Raw genomic sequence first — 17,201 nt, 5'->3', positions numbered from 1 at the left:
TTTATTAAGACTTAATTAACAGGAAATTCACCATAGACCTCCAAGATAAAATATGAAAACCCATCATAGAGCAAATCACTCAAAATCAGTCTAAAGGGTTTAAAATCACAAATTATGTCATTTGACACACTCGGTGGGTAAAATATCCAGATACTTGTCCTACCTCACTAGGACAATTGGCTTAAGGGTTTGGGATTTGGACTTGAGAATTTATCTCCCTTCTCTTATCATTGAGATAGTATAATAAGGCACGCTCATCCTGGCAATTCAAAGAAGTCGATACCCGGTACCTGCAACCTACAGAAAAACCATGCATGTACATACAATATATAATGCTAAGCTAAACAGACAATGGCAGGAAGTGGTGCATCGTGTAGATCCCAACTAAGCAAGTGACTACGACTCCCTTCCTTAACCACATCAGAAACGCCATACAATAAGAAAACACGCACACCATACACATGCAAGTATGGGGTAAGTATCCATAAAAAAACACATGAGATAATAACCATCAACTAATCATCAACAATAATTGAAAATAATATAATGATCATCATGTATGCATGAAATGCAAAGTCTAAATGATCTCATCACACAACCACTGAATCCATAACATAATGTCTGATAGTGTCAAAACAATACCACTAATCCATCAACATAAATGATGGGGACACAACCCAAGAACAGAATGGACACAACAGAAGAAGGGAAATTGTATTAACTAAAAAAATAAGCTAGTACATTCAGTATAGAGAAAATAAACCTCAAAACATTCCCTAAGGGCTTACAATAGCATAAATGTGGAGATAATTTCTCCTATCAGTACCTCCTCTCAAACTCTACTCCGAACTGCCTTTTACAATGCCAGGAATCTTCATAAATAGACCCCAGAGGGTTAAGGACTAGGAATACATTCTAGAAAGTGCTAGTAGGCATCCACCGACCAAATAGAAGGCTCCAAAAGCTATGTTAGAAGTCGACGCAAATCTAGAAGAATCTAGAAACGGTAATCGAACTTCTGGGAGGCATAACTTTTGAACCGTAGCTCTGATTGACAAACTGTTTACATTTTTGGAAAGATCTCAAAGCTCTCTATAGCCCTATGAACTAGCTTCACTTGTCCCCCATTTTTTGGCCCTTTTCGAGGTCATTTAATGCCCCTAACTGACTTTGAAGCATTCTTAGGAGGTCTCCAAAATCCAAAAAACTGCAATAACTTTCAAACCGTGGGGCCTTTTGACCTAATTCTTTTTCTGGAATGCTCTAAATCACAACTACATTCATCTCACCAATTCACACCTTCTAGTTTGCCAAAATGATGGCCCAATTACATGCTCCTATTTTTTTGGGATTTTCTAGCACACTGATAGTGGAACTGTGAGAGTTGGAACCTTTATTTGACCCAAATGGGTGTCCAAAAATGAAAACACATGAAACAGAAACTAATTCTAAGTACATTTTTTTGGGTGACACAGGATTGCCCTTATACCTCTAGATGCTCTTACATTAGACACCCAGGGTAGATTGAAAAGTGACCCTATCACTTTATGAATGGTAGAGGAAACCCCAAATGGGAAACCTCAGTTGCTAAAATCCAAGTTGAGTCCTTGATCGATTGTCCTTTCCATTTGACCAAATACTCTTCATACTGCTTGTTTCTGATACTCCTACCCACACGATGATCTAGAATGTCTTCTATCTCCTCCTTCTTAGAAGCAGGAATCAGACATGGCTCTAACACCAGCTCCTCATCTGCACCATCATCATGATACTCTGTTAAATCTGCAATGTTGAAAACGGAAGAAATGTGAATACCATCTGGTAGCTCCACCTCATATGCATTTCCTGAGTCATGTTTCTTCAAAAATTTGCAGGGGCCAAATTTCTTCATTTTTAGCTTGTTGTAAGTACCGACTGGAAATCTTTCTTTTTGTAAGTGCACCATGACTAGATCCCCTACTTGGAATTCCTTATGTCTTCTCCTTTGATCAGCACTAGCTTTATACTCTTGATTCATCTTCGTAATGTGTGCCTGAACCTCCTCATGTAGATGCTTGATATGTTTAGCAAATTCTTCCGCTTTAGCACTTGTCCTCTCCCCTTGCTCTATCTTCCTCAATTCTGGTGCAGTCCTTGGGCTATTCCCATTTACAATTTGGAATGGTGATTTTTTAGTACTCCTATTTATAGAGTTATTGTAAGAAAACTCTGCTTGTGGTAGAATCAAATCCCATCCCTTGGGCTTATCACCAACTAAACATCTCAGCAAATTGCCCAGACTTTTGTTTACCACTTCTGTTTGGCCGTCAGTTTGTCGGTGATGCATGGAATTGAATTTTAGGTCTGTTCTCAACTTCTTCCACAATGTCCTCCAAAAATACCCCACAAATTTAGCATCTCTATCAGAAACTATACTCCTTGGAAGACCATGTAGTCTTACCATCTCTTTGAAAAATAAGTTTGCAATATGGACAGCATCATGAGTTTTGTGGCATGGAATCAAATGTGCCATTTTGGAGAACCTATCAACCACCACGAATACTGAGTCATTACCCTTTTGTGTCCTTGGCAATCCAAGAACAAAATCCATACTTATGCCCTCCCATGGCCTTGATGGAACAGGAAATGGCTGATATAGGCCAGTATTGTGACTAAACCCCTTGACAACTTGACAAACCTGGCAACTCTGTACAAACTTCTTCACATCCTGTGAAATTTGAGGCCAAAAATAATGTTCTCTAAGAATGGCAATGGTCTTATCTCCACCAAAATGTCCTACCATCCCTCCACTATGTTTCTCCTTAATTAGATTTTCCCTCGTGGAACTCCTTGGAATGCACAATTGACTACCCTTGAACAACATGCCATCCTGAATCAAATAGTCTAACCACTTGGTTCTATCTATAGCAATAGGTTCTTTACAAGCTTTCCATGCTTCAGAAAAATCAGGATCCTCGGGGTACAAATTTTTGAGTTCATCAGACCCAACTACTTCAACCTGCATTACTGTAAGAAACAATTGTCTCCTACTTAGTGCATCTGCAACCCTGTTAGATTTTCCACTTCTATGCTTCAACACAAATGTATAACTCTGCAAGAACTCTACCCACTTCATATGCCTCTAATTCAATTTACCTTGGCTATTTGGGTACTGTAATGCCTGATGATCAGTATACAAAAAAAATTCCTTTGGCAATAAATAATGCCTCCATTTCTTTAAGGCCTAAACTATTGCATAGAACTCTTGATCATAAACAGAATACTTCTTCTTTGCATCATTCAATTTTTCACTAAAATATGCAATAGGCTTGCCTTCTTGGCTTAATACAGCCCCAATAGCACTGCCACTAGCATCACAATCCACCTAGAAAACTTTCCTAAAATTTGGAAGTGCCAACATAGGCTATTCTATCACCTTCTTCTTCAGCAATTCAAAACTTCTCGTAACTGCTGTAGTCCATTTGAACTCTTTTCTATCCCCTCTTATTGTATCAGTTAGGGGTGCACATATACCACTAAAATTCTTAATAAACTTCCTGTAAAAACTAACCAGACCATGAAATGATCTTACCTCAGTAGCAGACCTTGGAGTAGGCCATTCCAAGATGGCTTTTACCTTCTCTGGATCCATTTTGAGACCTTCAGGTGATATAACAAACCACAAATAGACTAACTCCCTTTTTGCAAAGATACACTTCTTCAGATTAATTAACAGTTTCTCTTCCCTTAGCCTTTCAAGGACACTACGAATATGCAGTAAATGTTCTTCCAAAGTCTTGCTGAAAATTAAAATATCATCCAAATAGACAATAACAAATTTTCCCAAGAACTTCTTAAGTACCTCATTCATGAGCCGCATGAAGGTGCTTGGGGCATTTGTCAATCCAAAGGGCATGACTAACCACTCATAAAGACCCTCCTTGGTCTTGAAGGTTGTTTTCCACTCATGTCCTTCTCGAATCTGTATCTGGTGATAATCACTCTTTAGATCTATCTTTGTGAAGTACTGAGCTCCACTCAAGCAGTCCATAAGATCATCCATCCTTGGCAAAGGAAACCAGTACTTGATGGTTATCCTATTTATAGCTCGAGAATCTGTACACATCCTCCACTCTCCATCCTTCTTTGGTGCAAGTACTGCAGGTACTGCACATGGACTCAGGCTCTCTCGAATCAAGTCCTTCCTCAATAGCTCCTGAACCTTTCTATTTAGCTCCTCTATTTCAGTAGGAGTCATCCTGTGAGCAGCCTTGTTAGGCAAACTAGCTCCTGGAATCAGATCTATCTGATGACTAATTTGCCTTACTGGTGGCAATCCATCTGGAACATTATCAGAGATAATATCTCCAAACTCCCCTAGTAAATCTGAAACTTCAAGTGGTATTTCACTACTACCTTCTTTATCTTTCCTAGGAATCAAAGCATAGCATATATGCTGATGTTTCATGCCATCTAAAAACTTCCTTTCATCAACAAGACAAATCCTAGCACTGCTGCATACCTTTTCACCTTCCTTTTTCATGGGCTTCAATTTGTGGTGAACTCCATCCTTTGTCAGAGAGTATGTGTTTGCATGTCCATCATGTACTGCATTTCTATCAAACTGCCATGGTCTACCCAATAATAGATGGAAAACATCCATCGGAATAACATCACAAAGAACTTGATCATGGTAACTCCCAATTTTGAATTTCACTAAACATTGTTCACTTACCAGGACCTTATGATCATCTTTTACCCAAGCAATCTGATAGGGCTGGGGATGTTTCTCCCTCTTGAGCTTCAGCTTAGAGACCATCTCTTCTGATACCAAGTTATCCATTCTACCACCATCAATGATCATGTCACAACATTTATCCTCACACTTTCATCTAGTACGGAACAAACTCCCCCATTGTCCTGGTTCAATCTCACCACTTAGTAGGACTTTTTCATTTACCAAGGTCTCTCCTCTTTTTGCATCCTCTGAATGTGATGATTGTTCATCCTCATCCACATGAGCAACCCTAGCTTGGCCCTCAGCTCTCCTATCTGTCCTTCCTTGTCGTTGAGGGCATTCAAAGGCACGATGACCTTCTTCATTGCAATGGAAATAGGTACCACAGAAGCTTCCTCTTCCTTTTCCACGTCCTCTACCTCTTCCTCTCTAATTTCCAAAGTCTTGATCATGGGAGCAGTTGAAACCCTCATTCCTCTAGTTCCTACTAGTACCCACATCTTCATTTTTCTTTTGGGTTTCATTGCGGCCTCCAGACGATCTACCACTTCCCCTTCCTCCTTGACCACGCCCTCTTTGTCTTCCTTCAAACCTTTTATTCATCTTCTCTTCAACTCGTAGGGAAAACTGGTATGCCTCTTCAACGCTGGTCATTCTTACCAAACTTAATTCCTCCTGGATGCTAGGTCGCAACCCACTGATATAATGAGCAACCTTCTCCTTATTTGCTTCTGCATGCCCCACTCTAATCAAGAGTCGGTAAAATTCCTCTATATATTCTTGGACTGATCTTCTTTCTTGCTTTAACCCATGCATCTTCTTAAACAAATCAAGCTCGTAATCTACAGGAATGAACTGCTTCTTCAATTTGCCCACCATGCGATCCCATCTTGTGATCTTCTCCTTTCCTCTTATGTTTCTTTCCAATTGAACCTCTTGCCACCAAATTTTGGCATGGCCTTTCAATTTGGCCTCTGAAAACTTAACCCTATCTGGGTCCCTGATATCATCATACTCAAAGTATTCTTCCAGTTCATTGATCCAATCGATCAACTCATCTGGTTTCAGATTTCCTGAAAATACACCCACTTCAATTGTGGGTCTTTTCCCAAACTTAGTAATGGCCCTAAAAAGCCTTTCCTCTTCATGATTTAGAACTTCCCCGTCAAATTCCCCTTCTTGTCCTATTTCTTCTTCTTCATTGTCATCCTCACTGTCGTCACCTGCGGTAACATTTGCTCCTCTACGGAGCTCCTCTTGTAATGCCTGTACCTACCTTTGGAGGGCTCTAACCTCCTCAGGATTAATAGCTCTGGCCCTTCCACCACACTCTCTTTGTGGAGGCATCTTCTAACTCGACCCCACAACCACACAGTCCTGATGCAAACTACCTCACAATCGGCGCTCTGTCTACACACTCAGGAAAACTAGCTCTGATACCACTTGATGGGGACACAACCCAAGAACAGAATGGACACAACAGAAGAAGGGAAATTGTATTAACTGAAAAAATAAGCTAGTACATTCAGTACGGAGAAAATAAACCTCAAAACATGCCCTAAGGGCTTACAATAGCATAAATGTGGAGATAATTTCTCCTATCAGTACCTCCTCTCAAACTCCACTCCAAACTGCCTTTTACAATGCCATTAATCTCCTTAAATAGACCTCGAAGGGTTAAGGACTAGGAATACATTCTAGAAAGTGGTAGTAGGCATCCACTGACCAAATAGAAGGCTCCATAAGCTGCGTCAGAAGTTGGCGCAAATCTAGAAGAATCCAAAAATGGTAACCAAACTTTCAGGAGGCATAACTTTTGAACTGTAGCTTTGATTGACGAACCGTTTACATTTTTGGAAAGCTCTCAAAGTGCTCTATAGCCCTAAGGACTAGCTTTTCTTGTCCCCCATTTTTTGGCCCTTTTTGAGGTCATTCAATGCCCCTAACTAACTTTGAAGCATTCTTAGGAGGTCTCCAAAACTTGAAAAACGGTAATAACTTTCAAACCATGGGGCCTTTTGACTTGATTCTTTTTTTGGAATGCTCTAAATCACAATTACATTCATCTCGCCAATTCACACCTTCTATTTTACCAAAATGATGGCCCAATTACATGCTCCTATTTTTTTGGGATTTTCTAGCACACTAATAGTGGAACTGTGAGAGTTGGAACCTTTATTTGACCCAAATGGGTGTCCAAAAATGAAAACACGTGAAACAGAAACTAAGTCTAAGTACATTTTTTTGGGTGACACAGGATTTCCCTTATACCTCTGGATGCTCCTGCATCAATAAAACTAGTCCATCATAGTCTGATAACAATAGCAACAATATGTCCAGAAAAGATGTGAACGAGGGTAGGCACTACAAGGTTACTTAATTTAGTAATTTTCCTTTGTGCACATGTGAGTCTAACAACTCGCCCAATGAGTGAAATTGAAATATAAAGTGAACAATGAAATGATTGTCTCAATATGATGTTGGCATTTGAGAGATATCACAATTTTGTTTTGATAAATTTATCTGATATAATTTTTATTTCATATTTTAACCCTTTAGAATATTTGCACAATTTAACATCATAGATCTCTTCACAAGATTTGCAACAATTAGATCAAAAGTTATGGCTTCTAGAAGTTCTTCTATTAAAATCCAAATCTCCAATTAAATATCTTCTTGAGGGATAAAATGGTCAATTATATTTTTGGTACTCAAATTGGGAATTACACTTTCCAAAACGTTCTAAGGTAGTTATACTTTCTAGGATAAATAAGGCAAAAAAGGATTTCATTGAGCAATTTAATAATGTGGACTACCTAACTCCAAAAATGTTGAAAGAAGGAAGCCCATGTGGTTGTAGAATGACTTTTTAGTATTGTAATCCATTTTCATGAAAGTCATAGAAATTGGTTGTTTTCTCTATTGTATTTATCTACATAATATCTATAATAGTTCCTTGCATGTAGCCTATATTTCTCCCTCACTTTTTGATAGAATTCTCTAAAATAATTGAGAGGGGGGGTTGAATCAGTTATCCAAGGTGAAAATGTACAAATATAACTTTTCAAAACTTAGTGAGCCCCATATTCAAGCATGCATCTATTAGATCATACAATCACTTAAACTTTGTAGGTTATTATCAAATCAACTTTTCAGAAATGTAAGCATGAAACATAATAGATTCAATAACACATTTGACACAACAATTTTATGTGAAAACCCAATTTTGAAAAAACCACCAATAACATGCTACTCATTCTCACTCTTCTGAAGTGATGTCCTGTGAAAGGCCAACCCTATTAAAGGTTACAATACACACTATTAAATGTGACATGGTTAGAGGATTTCAATCACCTTGTTAGGTGTGAGCCTTGTTAGAGGACTTTAGATCATTCACTTGGAATGTCACTCAGTTAAAGGATTTAAAAATGACTATTAGGTCAACCTTAATCCAAAGGATTTACCCTAGGCTAGTACAATGATTAGAAAGTAATAGTAAGGTTTGATCTGATAACAACTTACAACTCACTTTTCAAATTACATATCTATCTTTATGTCCTTCATTATGGTTAGCTTTTGTACACTTCAGCTCTAATAGCCATTTCCCCCTTCAAGAATTCATATCCTTAAGCCTTCTTGCTTTGCTTGCCAATAGTAGTCTCTTATGTTCGGTCTCTGAATGAAGCAATACCTTAGACCTCTTGTTTAACTTAGGTTCTTGAACATTTACCAACCTTGCTTCTAACTAGCCATGTCTATAAATAGAAAATTAAGATCTTTTTTTGATCATCCTCTATCGTCCATTTTAGGGTTAGGTATGATTAGGTAGGATTCAATGAATCTACCCATCTTTTCATTTTAATCTCTTCTAGAAACTTCTCCTTCAATCCTCTTTGAATTCACCTCAAAATGGTTTACCATGAATTCTATGCCACCAACTCATAATAGTTATCTTTCACATGCTTCACAAAATTCAAGAAAACAAAATAGTTAGCTCAAATTCATCAAATTCATGATTTAACATGAATACTAGCACTTGGCATCAATATGTTTCCACTCAGCTTCCATACCACTCATCATCCACTAGATAACTCGGCAAACACTAAAGTTTACTAGTGCTCGACATCAACTAAACTTTACTCGGCTTACACTGTATCACTCGACATACACTGAACTTTGGCTATAATGCCGCGCCAAGGGATCCAAATAATTTCACCAAGTTTGCCAAACAATTTTTTTTTAAAACATGAAAGTAAAACCATTCATAACATTTGTGAAAGCAATAGAAAAAATTCGAATATAAGTACACATAACATAACATAACAGATTACATTCTTTAAGGATCCCTTAACGTTGTATCACATCTAAATATAACTATTCATCTAACATCACATCCTTAGCAATAAAATAACAATGATACATCCAATGTTCTTAAACAATATACAAGTGTCTTTTTTGTAACTACATTTTAGATTTCTCAATCATCCACTGTACATGTTACAAGGTATGAAAGCTTGAAAGAGTAAACATCCATATAAATAAAGTACATCATCATCCAATATTAATCCATGATGCAATTAAAGTAAATGAAACCATAAAAAATACATGATACATCATCACAAAAGATATAACATCCATCATAAAAGATAACCATATATCACAAACATAACTAACTAAGTTCACGGTTCCTTCCAACCATAAATAGCATCATTAGATCATCGTGGATCCTAGCCATCCCTCTGTGCGTAACATTCCAAAGCACCGAAGAGATCATCGGTATTAACATAGTAGGAATGTCACTCCTAAAACATCCTACTAACATGCAAAGTAAACATAAGAAATCATCATCTAACATATGCAAATCATCAATGTAAGAAACATACCAGTAAATGCATCCATCATAAGGTATATCATCTATCATAATGATACAAGAACAGAATGAAGATAAATACCAACCAAGAATACTCCAGCCATGGTGTCTCGGATGGATCTCAAATGATAAGAGTGGAAAAACACTACCACCCGACCACATGGAACCTAAGTGGTCCACTCCCACCATGCTAAGGAGATAATCTCAAGTCCCAAATAGGTTATCAAAACCACAAAGCATAAATCTCTATAAGTCCAGGAATCCTAAAAGTATACTAACTCAAAGGTTCCAACACACACAAAATTGACATCTAATTCTCAGAGGCACACAATGACATGTAGGAAACCTACTCTGCAAGCAGGAAAGTGTCATCGCATTTATCACGTACAAGTTACCCTGGCAGTTAGCTAAACTCCATGGGTCCATACTGATCTCATGCGGCCACTAGTATCCTCTCATACTGATGAGGCATACTATGGAATGCAACGTCGCAAGCATGTTTTTTCACTACTCCCATCCTAGCCTGTACAAGCACTCAAGGCATGGGCGAGAACATCAACAATTATCTTTTTAGGTTCATTTAATCCCCATTTAGTGTGTAAATGTTATCACTTATTAACCAAACTTACAATGAGTTACCCTGGCAGCCACTTAGGGCCCCAGCCTCCATTGCAAGCCACTTCTCGACACCACAAGTAGATTACCTACCCTAATCTCATGGAATCATTAATCACCATAGTCCTATACAAGCGACTGTAAAGAAAATCCAAAAGATAATCCATAAAAAGAATCATCAAATATCCATGATAAAAGCTGTCATGCCCACACTACGGGGCAAAAACACACACAATTTTTTTTTTTTAATTTATAATTAAAGATACTCTAAAAATTAATTAAGCTACCAATAATTTAAAACTAATTCATAATTAAAATTACAATTGAAACTTAACACATAAATTAACCAACTAACAAGATAATAAATAACATAAACACTAATATCTAACGATGCTCCATTTAATTAAATCCATTTCATTCTCTTTTATATTAGTCAAATTGATACTTCAATAACATTACTATTATAACACCCTAAAATGTTATTCTTAGTTTACTTAGTTAATAAATCATACATTTAACTATAACTAATAGTCATCAAAACTTAACTTACATAACTACAATAAAATCATAAACAGTCAAAATTAACACTCCTTACAAACTGCAAATCTGAATCTTTTGATATTAAATCAACAAAAGAACGTACCAAATAAATTAACATTTATTGACTAGTCACTCGACTGACTTAATAATACATCTTCCAACTATTTTATCATTCTCTAATTTATACTAAGATTGAATGAATGAATTTTTAAACTAAAACATACTAAGGTGCTAATATTAAAATGTTCATACTAAGCCAACTTACACTTACAAAATTTCAAACCTAAACTAACATTTCAACACCTATCCTAAATCGAAAATTAATCATATATTATAAACTGACTAATCTTTAATATATATACTAACTAAATTTATCATATACTATCTAGTTTAATATAAACTAATTAACTAAAAATTAAACTAACTTTCTAACTAATCTATAATCTAAAACTAACCATACAATCTAACATACTAATTTAAAACTTTAATAAAATTAAACTAATTATATTAACAAAATAATATTTCATGAAAAACTACAAATATAGATATCTGAATATTATCTACTCATCAATTCATATTTAAAAGTAAATACTAATAAATAAACTAAACTAATTTACAACTAATGACTAAATAATAACTAACCTAAGATCTTTATTATATTAAACTAACTTAAATTAGCTAATCAAAATAAACTAATTTAATACTAACCCTATTACTTAACACCTAACATCTATCCTAACTAACCTAGTTGTCCTACCCCACCTATCAAATCCACCCATCCCCCTAGGTTTCCCTCCCCACAAGCCTGGGTGGATTCCAAGGCTGCCCACATAGCCCAAGGTTTGCAAAACGCAGTCCACTTGCTTTGGTCAAGGTACGTGGGCGGTACTCATGACCAACTCAATAAAACCAACGCCCAAACTCGCTAGGAAATAAAACAAGCTCAAAACAAATATAAACTTTTCCATGGTCTAGGGAAAATTTGGATGGGATAGGGTGATGTCATCATTATGATGACCTAAGACATTTCAACCACAAACTTTAATTAAACCTTATTAAATATTCCCTCCAAAATTGACGTCCCCCAAGGTGATGGAAAATGCATTTATGTTATAAAGTTTTATAGATAGCAAGGATAGGATATTTAGGATACTTAATATAACTAAGATATTTTATTTACTTGATTTTACAAAAGATTTTAAAGGGAATATTTAAAAGAATATTCTCTGTAATGAAAGGGGCATTAAACTTGTTTCCTCATACAAATTCCAGCATCCTGTAGGTGGGTTTTTTTTTTAAATTTTCTTGTTCACTCTTTTTTTTTTTGTTGCATAAAAATTTTCTCTTAGGGATGATATGTAAAGTTAATTTAATCTTGTTTAAGTTGGATCAAAAATAAAATAAAAAACTAACATATTGCTAATATTATCCCAAAGTTTTAATCCCTAAAGTTTCTTATAGCTTACAAAACTAATAGTGCATCCCTTAAATCTATAAGATGATTAAGGTAGGATTCATTACAATCTCTATCACATCTAAAATAGATTAAACCAAGGACTAAATTTGTCATTCCATTCACAACTAAACTCATGTAGGAGCATTCACAGATCATACTTTGAGCAATATCCTTCCATCATTTATACAAGGGAGTAGAATTGAATGGATTTAAACATGAAGTCAATGATCGTGTCATAACAATGCATGATTAAATTGATTTCCTAAACAAACTTGAATTAAATTATATCAACCATATCCATTGTTTATTTTTTTTCTTAACATAATTTCCATTTTGAACATATAAGGAAACATAAAAGGAACTTGAATATTTGCTCAATCAAACTGAATCTACACCCATGATATAATTTTCGTTTCCAACATAGAAGTAAACTTGAAATTTGCCTAATTAAATCAACACCATTTCCATCCTATTTGATGTGCATCCAACCAGATTAAAGTTTACAATTAAATCACATGGCAAGCAATTTTACTCAAACACCAATTTTATAGGCAAATCTTATTCAAAGGCTCTACCGAGAAAGAACTAGGAAGAAAACTCGGCTTCGTTGCCATTTACAACAAAGTTTTGAGATACTAATAACATAGGATTTCAATCCTGAATTACATCACTTAAATTAAATCTCCTTCATGACCCTCATCAAGGGTTCCATATCAAATTTTGCAACACATTTCAACAACCGTGGAGGAAACAAATATCTGATCAGGTGACAACCAAGCATAACCAAGAGACAATCAAACAAGCATAATCATATATGGTTTACACAATGGATTCACAATGAATCAAAACTGGGGAAAGGTGGATTCTTCCAACCAGTAGAAGTCAAGCACAACACCATCAGATGCCCAATCGGGGCTATATACCAAGAACTTTCGTTCTTCCATTTCAACATACCAAAATCATACAAGGTTTGTGCTGATAGGTAGGGGCCCATAACACCCTACCCTTTCTCCCTCTTCTCATCCTGAGAAAAGACTCTACACTGGTTGGAGTCTGACTAAACAGACCTTTCCCAAAATTGGTCACTTCTGCCCTCTCCAAGGGTGAGTAATACCAAAACACCCATGCAAGAAAAATCTCAAAATTGCAATACATAAACATGAAAGGAAATCATCCAAAAATAACATGGTTTTCAAATCTTCCCAACATACCCACAAACATACAAACTTTGAAACAACAACAAGGTAACATGAACATGAAACAAACATAAAAATTGAATAAGGGAGATGAGAATTTCCTACCTTCACAAAGAGGTAATGGCAATGATCAAGTTTGAGTAGAGTATCCCTTTTCCTTCCTTCAACCTTCAAGAATTCCTCTCTAAATGTAGAGATTGGATAACAACCTCCACAAGTCCAAGAAGGGCCTCTAAATAAGCCTCCAACTCAACCACTCAAAAGGAGCAATAACTATTTCCACCTACTAGCAATTCTAGAAACTCCTAACTCAACCTACACTATGGTTAAACCCTAAGTGGAGATGAGGTGAGGTAACTCAAGATAACCATGGTCAATTTTCGCACAAAGGCGAAAAGAGACTTTTTGAGTGACCTCAAAAGTCAATAAAAGGGGCTTAGGGGTTGGAAAATACCCCTAACCCATACCCATACCCCTTGGGTATAATTATTTCATGTTTTGAATCCTAAGGAATAGTTTTAGAGCCAACCAAAAGCTAAGAAATAATTAGGACCATCAAACAACACTAAAATGTTGATTAAGCTCTAAACCGAATTAAGGATGACTAAACTTGATTAAGTACCTAAATTAGCAACTGACACTAACTTAAACCAACTAAGGTCCAAAGGGTACACAACTAACCCTAATCAACACGCTGAAGAGCACAAGCAATTCACGAGTGTCAAGCGAAACTGAAAGAACATAGTTACGAACATTAACATTTACTGAACACAAGGAGATACATACATACATCTCACAATACAATACTTCAATTACGAACAACAAGGTTTTCAAAATGGAGATCAGTTATGTTCCTCCATCGATTTCCTTGACTAAAATATCTGCACACTCATTGCACACATCAGTAGTCCCAAAAATCACATGTACATACATACGTATCAAAAATTTACATAAATTGAAACATACATAAATCAGGGCTTCTTGCATCCTACTTATATCCTTAATCATAAAGATTCCAAAATCAATGTGTTAATCCTACATTTTACTTAATTCATCACATACATATACATAAAGTATTAAATGATGGACATCAATATCTGAAAACAACATCACACAATATGAAATAATATGATATGTTCAAGTATCTGATAGTGTCTCGACCATCTCGAGTTGTGAGTATCAAAATGATAAAATAACAACTAGGGCTACGGAGGGTCAGGGTGAGGCCTCACATCCTCCCCCACTAGGCATGAACTTCCTCCTGGAGTTCATCAAAAAAATAAGGGCATAGAGATTGCATCCGTCCTGCATCCTTCCAAGAAATCGTGACCTCATCGTAACATTCCCACTAGACCCTAACTTGGTCCAACTCTCGACCTCGAGGAGCTAGGGTCTGTCAGGAAATAATATGGATAGTCTCTAGCACTAACTGGCTGACCAACTCCACCTATAGCCCCAATATCAGTAGCCTGATGCTCAGCCTGGCGGTTGTCAACCGCTGTAAAAACTCTGTGAGACCTGCCCATGTCTCCCACTGTCGGCTCTGAAAGAACCCCTCTTTGACCACTAGATGACTGTCCCTGCGGACACTCTCTAGCTATATGACCCATGCCACCACAAGTATAGCATGGCCCTCGGGTATACGATCATGTATCCTGTGATCCTGACTGCTGTGGGCCCCCTGACCTGCTAGACCCACTGTATCCACCCCTGGAAGACTGCTGAGTCTGTATTGACTGTGACTGTGGTGTATGTACTTTCTGATCCTGTTGTAACTGCCACTACTTGGGCTTGGAGCCTTGGTAACCCTATGAGGGTTCCTGTTGCTACTGCTGAGACTGTTGGCCCTTAGAGGACCCTAGTGTATAATTATGATTCCCTTTCCAAGGGGGTTTCTACCAGGTAGAGTTTTGGTTCTGAGACTGATCTTGTGATTCCTGTCTACCTCGAGTATCCTCTGCCACTAGTGCTATCTCTACTACCTATTTCAAGGTTGTAGGGAAGGCCATTCAAACTGGACCCTGAAGTGAGAAATTCAAACCCATGATAAAATGATGTACCCGTAGTTTCTCGTCCTTCATTTATTCCACATAAGGAAGGAGCTCGAGAAACCTGCTCTCATACTATGCCACTGTAAGACCTCTCTGATAAAGAGAATGGAACTCCTCTATCTGTTTCTATTGGAAATGCTCTGACAAGTACCTCTCTCGAAATCTTTCTAGGAAAGACTCCCATGTGAGGGTGTCCATCTTCACTCCACCTATAATCTCCTCCTGATGCCACCAATTGGAGGCATCCCCTCTCAACTGATGAACTTCTAGGCGTGCTTTTAGATTACTCCCATAGGGTCATAATCCAAAGCATCGCTGTAGGCTCTGCAACCATGCCTCTACTACTATCCCCTCAGTGGAACCCGTAAATAATGGTGGTCCAAGTCGAATCAATTCCCTGATATCATCTCCTACATGTCTAGGAGGTCTGTCAAGTGGGGGTCTTCTCTGGTGTATTGACTCACCTTCATGCTCATCCTGCCCCTCTAACTATCTCGGTGGGGGACTCCTAGTCCTCTCTCTGCCTCTGGGCCCACCTCCTCCGAGTCCCTCTGCTTCCACTACTGGAATCTGCTGAACTGGCTGAACTATAGGTACTACTCTCTGCTGAACTACACCAATCAAAGTCTAGAGTGCATCAATAATGTCTTGGTTCGGGTTTGGAAGTGGAGGTGGAGGTGGTGGTGGTGGAGGTGGTCCATCCCCCTGTCCCGCTCTACCACCTCTCGCCCTACGACCTCTGCCTCATGGGTTGCTTCGAGTAACAGGAGGCATCCTACACAATTTAATGTTTAGTCTTAGTTTCAGAAGCGTAAGGTTTAAGGTTCCTAGTGTTGAAACACCTGCTCTGATACCAAAATGTCATGCCCACACTATGGGGCAAAAACACACACAATTTTTTTTTTTTAATTAATAATTAAAGATACTCTAAAAATTAATTAAGCTACCAATAATTTAAAACTAATTCATAATTAAAATTACAATTGAAACTTAACACATAAATTAACCAACTAACAAGATAATAAATAACATAAACACTAATATCTAACGATGCTCCATTTAATTAAATCCATTTCATTCTCTTTTATATTAGTCAAATTGATACTTCAATAACATAACTATTATAACACCCTAAAATGTTATTCTTAGTTTACTTAGTTAATAAATCATACATTTAACTCTAACTAATAGTCATCAAAACTTAACTTACATAACTACAATAAAATCATAAACAGTCAAAATTAACACTCCTTACAAACTGCAAATTTGAATCTTTTGATATTAAATCAACAAAAGAACGTACCAAATAAATTAACATTTATTGACTAGTCGCTCGACTGACTTAATAATACATCTTCCAACTATTTTATCATTCTCTAATTTATACTAAGATTGAATGAATGAATTTTTAAACTAAAACATACTAAGGTGCTAATATTAAAACATTCATACTAAGCCAACTTACACTTACAACAAACCTAAACTAACATTTCAACACCTATCTTAAATCAAAAATTAATCATATATTATAAATTGACTAATCTTTAATATATATACTAACTAAATTTATCATATACTATCTAGTTTAATATAAACTAATTAACCAAAACTTAAACTAACTTTCTAACTAATCTATAATCTAAAACTAACCATACAATCTAACATACTAATTTAAAACTTTAATAAAATTAAACTAATTATATTAACAAATTAATATTTCATGAAAAACTACAAATATAGATATCTGAATATTATC

The sequence above is a fragment of the Cupressus sempervirens genome, chromosome 3, assembly GCF_028749045.1.
Source record: "Cupressus sempervirens isolate cs-2001-9-10 chromosome 3, ASM2874904v1, whole genome shotgun sequence".
Taxonomy (NCBI): Eukaryota; Viridiplantae; Streptophyta; class Pinopsida; order Cupressales; family Cupressaceae; genus Cupressus; species Cupressus sempervirens.
The sequence above is the reverse complement of the archived record's forward strand: the minus strand, read 5'-3'. Positions refer to the sequence as shown.